This window comes from Magnolia sinica, chromosome 9, assembly GCF_029962835.1.
Source record: "Magnolia sinica isolate HGM2019 chromosome 9, MsV1, whole genome shotgun sequence".
Taxonomy (NCBI): Eukaryota; Viridiplantae; Streptophyta; class Magnoliopsida; order Magnoliales; family Magnoliaceae; genus Magnolia; species Magnolia sinica.
Window position 1 is genome coordinate 13,316,732 of NC_080581.1, and position 7,840 is coordinate 13,324,571.

Genomic DNA, 7,840 nt, shown 5'->3' on the forward strand with positions numbered 1-7,840 from the left:
TACGCCTATAATTGGTGATTAATGAAGTAATTATTACTTATCCAAGGAATTCACTCCATCACCCCTTACTAGGTCGACAGCTCTTAGCTTTTCACGCTAATACTAAGGAGAAAAAATTTATGTGGGGCCACCATGATGTATGTGTCTGATCCATGTTGTCCATCTACTTTACCAGCTCATTTTAGAGAATGACCTGGAAAATGAGAAGGATCCAAAGTACAAGTAGACCACACCATTTAAAGCAAGGGGAACTGAACTCTTACTATTGAAAACTTCTTTGGGGTAAAATGAGCTCAAAAATTAGAAGGATCCAAAGTGCAAGTGGACCACACCACTTAAAGCAAGGGGAACTCTTTACCATTGAAAACTTCTTTGGGGCCATAGAAGTTTTGATGAAGCTGATATTTGTGTTTTCCATTCATCTATGTTTATTTGACCTTATGAATAGGTTGGATGATTGATATACATCTAGAAAGGTTGCAGAGTCTCAATAGTGGACGTCATTATCCACCCTATTTCTTGTGGGGTGGTCCACTTGAGCTTATAATCTACCTCATTTCTTGGCTCATGCACTAAAATAATCTAGTAAAATGGATGGTAAGTGTGGATCGGACATATACATCATGGTGGGACCCACATTTCACTCAATCAATCTCCATCCATTTTTAAAAAAGATAAATTCAAAAATTGAAGTGTAAATACTCCACCGTTATCATTTTTTTCAATTAGCATTGAGAAATTATCATTATTTTTTTTACAACCATTTATAGTGGTAAATAGAAAAACAAACACCCCCTAAGATTTTCCCTAATAGCAGTAAAGGAAAATAAGTAGCCAAGTGGCAATGCAAATGTTGCCTAAAGGTATAACAACTATTTTACCTCCTTAAGGAGAGAAATTACTTATTTTACTACTTATCAAAGTAAATCTATAATGATACGTGTCTTCAAACCATTCAAATCATGCCACATGGCATGTTTGCCCTCCAAGTTGCTACAAATTTTCATAAAATTCAACCAACCTCTATAAATAAGGGCCCACCCCTCCCATTTAAAATAGCAAGTGAGAGTAAGGGTGAGAGCAAGAGTGAGAGTACAAATAGAAAGAAGATTTATAACATGTTTTTCATCCAAGCCCTCCAATCAATTCATATTAGCATCCAAACCCACCAATCCAGTTGATACTAATATCTAAGTCATCCGTATGGTTCAAGATCGACCGAGTAGGGTTAGGATGCAAGACCTATGATCATCTTCTCTAAGAAATAGTATCTTAGCTCTCATTTCCTTCTTCCAAATCTCTACATGCATGGGTGACAATCTGACCATCTATTTACATTTTCTTGTTCACATTTTGCATATTTCCTCACTCATACATCCCCTTGCTTAGAATTTGGGTAACTCTTGATTGCATGCTCTATACCTTATTGATCCTTCGGATCCTAGTGTATTAGAAGTCAAATCTTAAACTTTTTTCATCTTTTTTTATCATTCGCATATTACATTTGCTCCTCCCTTTTAGCAATTACTATCTCATTAAAGCTCACCTTAGATTGAGACAACACGGTTTCCTTAGTGGTTATTTGAGTGAGTAATAGCTCATTAGTTTATTAACATTTCATATATTGTTAGATCATTAGCATACTGCATTTATCCTTCCTTTCTTCCTTTTATTTGTACCTACTATCTCCTCCAAGCCCACCATAGGTTGAGATAATATGATCTCCCTAATGGTGATTTGGGTGAGTATTGACTTGCTAGTTGATTTCTGGCAGCGTCGATAACCAGCTAGTCAGTTAATATAAGGCTTTCCAGAATTCTAAAAATTTCTAAAGAAAAAAAGTCTTAGATTCTGTAAAATAGAGATCACGTATAAGTGTAAGCGGTTGAGGGTGCCTGACCCCTTCCTTCACCGCCACCGAGGTCCTTACATAGAATTTCATGTCATAAATCTTATTCAAAGTTATCTTAAGTTGAGGAATCTCTAATTCCCTAACCTTATATGATTCAATGAGTCTAACCAACTGTAGATTGTAGGCCTTTATTGGCTAGTGGTGACACCAGTCATTTAAACACACCATTCTAGGCCCATGCCATACCAAGCAACAACAGCACGAGACGCAGCATCCATCGAAGCATGCAGGCCAGCGTCCATAACCTTATTTTTACTTTTAATAAATATTTTGATATTGTTGAATGATGTATGCTATCACGTGCTTAATTAAAAAGTCCTTTCTTCGAAAATAAAAACTCATTAGAATAACGAACTCTCCCCTTCGCTAATCGCACAATTCTTCGTAATTGGTGGCTGGATAGACGACTGATTTACACAAATACAGTCTTAATCAGTTTATTTCGGTGCCTGGGGCACAATGCGTATGGTTCGATTGGAGCTGTATTCAGCTCTAACACACCGACACCTACACATCACACAAACGATCGAATTTTAGCCAAACATTGTTTTTTGACACGCTTGGTAGGATTAAAACCTTACCAGGTGCTAATACATCACAAGCATTTTTTGTCGTGAGTGCGAATTGAAGCAAACAAATTTCTCATTCTCCTAAACATCATATGAGTCTAGAAGAAACTCCCTCCCTTGGGAGGTCAACAATAACACATTGATCAATTTACTGCACACGTATGGCTTGTGATGAATACTTTATAATTGTTTATAGAATATGGCATGATCATGACATTGTGTTTCATTAAAATTTAAATAAATAAATAAAAACATAGCAAGCTAGGCTCAAGTTTGGAGTTTATACCTGTATGCTTCTCTCAATCAAAGCTTAGGCATAGATCAGCTACTTTAATCCATAGTTTTAAAAATCAGTGGCTTAACTTGAGAATCGATCAATTCAAATCCAATAAGCAAATTTTCAATTTATTTCTATATGGAACTAACTTTTGAGCTTGACCCAATAAGGACCCGTTTGGATCGTAAGTTACTTAAGATAAGCTACTTATGTCCCAAGTAGCTTATCTTGGTTTCTACTTATTAAGCAAATAAGTATGTTTGGTAAACAACATACTTATCAGTTTCTTCTCTCTTTTGTCTCTCTTGATTCTCTCTTCAACAATTTATGAAAAGTAGGAAAGCTATAAATAAATTTAAAAAAAAAAAAAGCTAAAGTGATTAAATAACTTTAAGTTTAAAAAAAAAAAAAGTTACTTATAACTAATCATAACTTACTTATCTAAAATAAGTTACTTATCTACTATAGTAAGTAGAAAAGTTAACTTATTTGATGGTATCCAAATGGGCCCTAAAAGTCATCAAGTTGGCTCGCTGACTCAACTTACTTGATAAAAGCTGTAATGAATCGAGTTGTGGCATGCCCTCAGTGAATAGTTAAAAGTAAAATTTAGGAATCAAACCCATAACCTGAGCTAAGAGAGCTAACACATCCGATTAGCTACAAATACATGATTTTGTAATTTGTATTAATTACCTTATATCCATCTAATGTAACCTAAATATTTTTGCAATTTTTTACTATTTTTTTTAATTTAATAATTCTCTCAGTCCAGTATTTGAGTCAACTCAACCCAACTAGACTTTGAGTTCTGTTTGGAAGTTTTTGAACTATGCCTTAACTTGGCAATATACCTCTTCAGAATAATGTGCAAGTGTTGGCATGGCCATTACGTCAAAATACGATGGACAAGTCTTATTAAGGATTACCACATCCCCTTGTTGTTTGAAGATACCAAAACCAATTGTCAGTTAACGAGGGTTATTTCAACCGTGGGATACAATGGACAAATCAAGAGGGTAGTACCTCTATAAATTGATGAAAGGTTTTGCTACCAGCTGTTTATATCCGTTTTTGGCACACCTACGTGGACCAATGAGATGTCATCATGTATCGGCATTATGTGCTTAATAATGGGTAAAATCTTACTCGCACCTTCCATCATTGTTTACACCCAATTTGGCACAGCGAAATCAAATAATCCAAAAGATGCCACGTGATAGTTGTACCATGTATGGTGTAGATGACTTTAGGAGTTATAGATGTACACATAAGAAAAAGCATTAAATATTAGAATTGTATCAAAAGTACTCTTTGCGAAAGCAAAGAATCTTATTAAAGTAAGTCTCTCTCTCAATATTAAATGTCAGAATCACATCAAATGAAATCTCTATTTAGCATTAAATGCTAGAGACTTACCAAAAGCAACTCCATACAGATGCCAAAGCCAAGTGACCTAAGGATCACAACAACTTTCCAATATAGGAATTCATAAACGTGAGGACTTCGGCCGACATAGTTGAGATATCTCTTGTACACGTAGCCGTACGTCATAGGCTATATTGATGAGGAATAATCAAAGAGATTTTCACAATCGATTATCCAAATCCTTCATGATGCTAAAAACTACACAAGAATACCGCCTCTCAGAAGCCTATAAAAGAAACTATCAATGAAGAGCTCCAGGCCAACCCCTGCATCCAAGTTACACTCACAATTACGCTAAATACCAGTCACACCTACGATTATGCCAAATAATCTATGTCTACGGCTACACCAAATTATATCTATTGTTATGCTAATGAGGCTTCATATTATTATAACAAAACCTAGCTTTATCTATCCGCCTAACATGGACATTTATCTTTTAATTTGTTTTAGTCTAGTTCTTCATCACTGCTCATAGCATAGGATTGTTGTTTTTAATCATTAGTTTATCTCTCCACCCTTCATCCACGATATCTCATTGGATCGCAAAGAAGATCACTCAGTCACAAACGAAAAGTTGTAAGGTTTTCCTGCTACATGCTAGGTGATTCCATCGGCTATCTCGCCACAAAGTTTGATCTACACTAGACGACGAACAGATTATCGATTGACGATCGTCTCACCACATGCTTGGTTCCTTCCAAGACCATGAACAGGTTGCCACCTCACCAAAAATCTCATCACTTAGCCCAATTCTGACCGAGCAACGAACAAATTGTTGAAGGTCTGCCCTCCATCATTCGTCTCGCCACAATGGTTGGTTTCCAATCAAGTGATGAATAGACAACCATCCCCCACATCACAACCATCCCTCACATCACGACCATCCCACACATCACAAACATCCCGTTACAAAGCTCATACCTGATTGGAATGAATGGATCGTCGTCCCTCGATTCGATCGTGAGTATCATTGTTATAAAAAATTTAAAAAAAAAAAAAATCAATAGAATAATACTTTTGGCTTATATCTTCTTTTTCTATATTTACACACTTTCGGCTTATATCTTCTTTTTATATATTTAATGTTGAATTATGATAGTGTATCATGCTAAAAGAAAAAATCTTTAAGTCCGTAGGCTCACATCTATTATAACAAGGTTTTTTTAATTTTAAAAAAAAAAAAACTCATTTGGAAAAACTAACCCCTACCCTTTCACAAATCACCTGAACAAAGCGCAAACCAGTGGTTAAGAGGATAACTAGATCTCGATCCAGTCTCTAATTTGTCCATCTCGACACAGGGGGCACTAACGATTCAATCAAAACCTTTTAATCAAGTATACTCTGGCATGTCCACGATCTTACTCTCACACGAACAACCAATCCAAGCCCACGCTTACACGTGTGGTGTAGTTTGATTGAATTGACAGCAACACTCTTTTGACACACTCGGTGGGATGCCTTTGCAACTAGAAGTTTAATAGTTCAGCAATATAGTTAGAAGATCTAAACTCAAGAAAAGCTAGAAGATCAAGGAATACTTGTGTAAAAAGAATATGCCCTTATAAGCCAATCACTCCCCAGCACCTATAATACATGATTCTAGATCCTCTTCCAACAACCATTTATTGGAGAGTATGACTCGCTGTCTGGAAAACATATACGCTCTCCTAGAACATATGAAAATGCAAATCGAGTACATGTGAAGAATGGCAAAGCATTAATCAAAGCTTGGCCAATAAAATCATATTGTCATTTTTAAAACCAATTAAGAAACGATAACCGGCCGATAAGTATTGCCCCCCATAACTCATATCCTAGAGGGCAATATTATGCCAGCGCCAATTAGTACGGGGGGCAACATCTCGTGCCTCTGGTGCCACAACTTTACTCTACATGTGTTGAATAGCCCGGGATGCAACCTCTCATGTCATTGGCACCTAAAAAAAAAGTTGTTGATGAATAGTTTCGTTGGCCAGATGAATAATAAAATCCACTAGATGAATAATGAAATTAACGAGATGATTAATGCCATTGGCCGAATGAATAGTGTCGTCGGTCGGATGAATAGTGAAACTAACTGATGAATTGTACCCGGATGAATAGTATCAGCTGTGAATAGTGTTGGCCATGAGTAGTAAAAAAGAGGGGAATGGTTAAAAGGGAGAAAAAATACAACAACAGAAGGAACATCTGTTCCAACGGCCAAAAAATATTATTCAAACATCACTTCACATTCTTTGAATATATTTTTCGAATGTAAAGAGACATGAGAGGCATTGTTTATACCCATTTTTCGCATACCTACATGGACCAATGAAATATTGTTATGTGTCGACACTACGCAATTAATAATGGATGAAATCCTACTCGTGCCCTTCATCGTTGTTTACACCCGATCTAGTGCGGCCAAATCAAACGATCCAAAAGACACATGACAATCATGCCATGTGTAGTGTAGATGACTTCAAGAGGAGGAGTTAGAGGCATGTACATGAGAGAGAGCGCGCATTAAATGTTATAGTTGTATCAAAAGTACTCTCTGAAAAACAAAGAGTCTCATTAAAGCAAGTTTCTCTCTCAGCATTAAATGTTAGAATCTCATTAATGTTAGAGAATTTTCAAAAGTAACACCCTATGGATGTGAAAGCCAAGTGACATAAGGATCACAACAACTTTCAAATGTAGGAGTTCAGAAACGTGAGGACTTCGTCCGACAGACTTGAGATATCTCTCTTGTACACATGGTTGTATGTTATGCTAGTGTAGAAGAATTAAAGAGATTTCTACAACTGATCGTCCAAATTCTTCATGATGTTAAAGACTACGCAAGGTTACCACCACCCAGAAGCCTATAAAAGCAGCAATCAACGAAAAGCATCCAAGCTATGCCTACAACTACACTAAATACTGGCCACACCTAAAACTACGCCAAACTATGTCTACGACTATACTAATGGGGCATCGTGGCAGTACAACCAAACCTACCTTTATCTATCTGTCCACCATAGACATTCATCTTTTTATTTTGTTTTAGTTTAGTCCTTTATCATTGTTCATAGCATGGGGTCATAGTTTTTAATCCTTAGATTATCTCTCCACCCTTTATCCACGACATCCCGTTGGATCGTAAAGAAGATTGTCCAATTTCAAACAAAAGGTTGTCCAACTTTCCTTTTACATACTAGGCGATTCCACTAGCTATCTTGCCACAAAGTCTATTCCACACTAGATGACGAATGAATAGTCAATTTACGTGCTTGGTTCCTTCTAAGACCACGAATAAACTATCACCTCATCGACCATCTCACCACATAGCCTAGTTTCAACCGACCAACAAACAGATTATCGAAGATCCACTCTCCATTAATCGTCTCACAATGAGGCTCGGTTTCCAATCAAACAATGAACTGACGATCATCCCACACATCACAACCATCCCGCTACAAAGCTCAATCCCGATTAAACAACAAACGGATCATTATCCCTCAAACTGATCGTGAGTGCTATTATTATAAAAAATCATTAATAGAAAAACACTTTCGGCTTATATCTTCTTTCTCTATTTTTACTGTTAAATTATAGTAGTAAATCATGCTAAAAGAAAAAGGTTCTTAAGTCCGTAAACTCATGTAGGCAAATATATATATA